Raw genomic sequence first — 2672 nt, forward strand, 5'->3', positions numbered from 1 at the left:
CATTTTGTTCAGAGTTCTCTGTCTGTTGCTGAGTTGATGATGGGAAAGGCTTGCTATTGCTAAACCTGTTTCTTCCACCATTATTAAAGCCTTGTTGGGGCTTTTGATCCTTTCATGAGAAATTTGGATGATTTCTCCATGTTGAGTTATAGGTGTTTCCATAAGGTTCACCTAAATAATTTACCTCTGCTATTGCAGGGTTCTCAGGATCATAAGCTTCTTCTTCATGAGAAGCCTCTTGAGTACTGTTGGATGCAGCTTGCATTCCATGCAGACTCTGAGAAATCATATTGACTTGCTGAGTCAATATTTTGTTCTGAGCCAATATGGCATTCAGAGTATCAACTTCAAGAACTCCCTTCTTCATAGGCGTCCCATTATTCACAGGATTCCTTTCAGAAGTGTACATGAACTGGTTATTAGCAACCATGTCAATGAGTTCTTGAGCTTCTGCAGGCGTTTTCTTTAGGTGAATGGATCCACCTGCAGAAGTGTCCAGTGACATTTTTGATAGCTCAGATAAACCATCATAGAATATATCCAGGATGGTCCATTCTGAAAGCATGTCAGAAGGACACTTTTTGGTCCACTGTTTGTATCTTTCCCAAGCTTCATAGAGGGATTCACCTTCTTTCTGCCTGAAGGTTTGAACATCAGCTCTAAGCTTGCTCAGCTTTTGAGGAGGAAAGTACTTGGCTAAGAAAGCCGTGACCAGCTTATCCCAAGAGTTCAGGCTGTCTTTAGGTTGAGAATCCAACCATAATCTAGCTCCGTCTCTTACAACAAAAGGGAAAAGCATGAGCCTGTAGACTTCAGGATCTACTCCATTAGTCTTAACAGTACCACATATCTGCAAGAATTCAGTTAAGAACTGAAAAGGATCTTCAGATGGAAGTCCATGAAACTTGCAGTTCTGCTGCATCAGAGAAACTAATTGAGATTTCAGCTCAAAGTTGTTTGCTCCAATGGCAGGAATGGAGATGCTTCTTCCATGTAAATTGGAATTTGGTGCAGTAAAGTCACCAAGCATTCTCCTTGCATTGTTGTTGGGTTCGGCTGCCATCTCCTTTACTTGTTCGAAATTTTCAATCAAGTTGTCTCTGGATTGTTGTAATTTAGCTTCTCTTAATTTTCTCTTCAGAGTCCTTTCAGGTTCTGGATCAGCTTCAACAAGAATGCCTTTTTCTCTGTCCCTGCTCATAAGAAAGAGGAGAGAAAAAGAAAAGAAGAGGAATCCTCTATGTCACAGTAAAGAGGATCCTTATTGTTAGTAGAAGAAAAGAAGAAGAAATTCGAACACAGATAGAGGAGGGGGTTCGAATTTGGTGATGATGTGAGGAAGAGATGTTAGTAGATGAATAAATAAATAAAATAAGATGAGAGAGAAGGAGGGAATTTTCGAAAACTAATTTTGAAAAGGAGTTAGTGATTTTTGAAAATAGTTTTTGAAAAATGTTAGTGATTTTCGAAAATTAAGATTTAAAAAAATAAAATAATTAATAAATTAAAAAAAGAAATTTTGAAAAAGGGGGAAGATATTTTCGAAAATGAGAGAGAGAGTTAGTTAGGTAGTTTTGAAAAAGTTAAGAAACAAACAAAAAGTTAGTTAGTTAGTTGAAACAAATTTTGAAAAGATAGGAAGTTAGGAAGTTAGAGAAGATATTTTGAAATCAAATTTTTGAAAAAGATAAGATAAGAAGATATTTTTGAAAAGATATGATAGGAATTAGTTTTGAAAAAGATTTGATTTTTAAAATCTCAATTAATGACTTGATTCTTAAGAATTCATAAGATATGATTCTAGAACTTAAAGTTTGAATCTTTCTTAACAAGCAAGTAACAAACTTCAAATTTTTGAATCAAAACATTAATTGATTATGTTATTTTCGAACATTTGTGATAAAAATAAGAAAAAGATTTTTGAAAAATATTTTTGAAATTTTCGAAAATAACCAAAAAAATTTTGAAAAAGATTTGATTTTTGAAAAAGATTTTGAAAAAGATAAGATTTTCAAATTGAAAATTTGATTTGACTTATGAGAAACAATTAGATTTTAAAAAATTTTGAAAAAAATCAATCCAAATTTTCGAATTTGATGAGAGAAAAAGGGAAAGATATTTTTTTGATTTTTGAAATTTTTATGAAAAACATGAAAATTATGCAATGCATGAAATTTTTAGATCAAAACATGTGATGCATGCAAGAATGCTATGAATGTCAAGATGAACACCAAGAACACTTTGAATGCCAAGATGAACATCAAGAACATATTTTTGAAAAATTTTTGATGCAAAGAAAACATGTAAGACACCAAACTTAGAAATCTTTCATGTTTAGACTCTAAGAGACGAAAAATGCACATGTAAAACAAGAAAAGACACAAAACATGAAAACATCAAGATCAAACAAGAAGACTTACCAAGAACAACTTGAAGATCATGAAGAACACTATGAATGCATGATATTTTCGAAAAATGCAAGATGCACATGCAAGTGATACCAAACTTATGATATGACTCAAGACTCAAACAAGAAACAGAAAATATTTTTGATTTTTATGATTTTCTATTTTTTTTGGATTTTTTTCGAAAATTTATTGAAAAGGGAAAATAAGGATTCCAAAATTTTTAATATGAACTCCAGGAATCTTTGCATTCTTAGTCTAAAGCTT

General features: G+C 32.4%; 1 non-coding gene across 1 annotated transcript; it reads left to right on the top strand.

Moving 5' to 3' along the window:
- The first annotated feature begins 559 nt into the window (after positions 1-559).
- On the top strand, positions 560-667 carry LOC112746157 (small nucleolar RNA R71). Its single transcript, XR_003174053.1, has one exon. It is a non-coding gene; the product is annotated as a small nucleolar RNA R71 (small nucleolar RNA).
- Positions 668-2672: the final 2005 nt, after the last annotated feature.

The sequence above is a fragment of the Arachis hypogaea genome, chromosome 14 (genome assembly GCF_003086295.3).
Source record: "Arachis hypogaea cultivar Tifrunner chromosome 14, arahy.Tifrunner.gnm2.J5K5, whole genome shotgun sequence".
In the NCBI taxonomy this organism is placed as follows: Eukaryota; Viridiplantae; Streptophyta; class Magnoliopsida; order Fabales; family Fabaceae; genus Arachis; species Arachis hypogaea.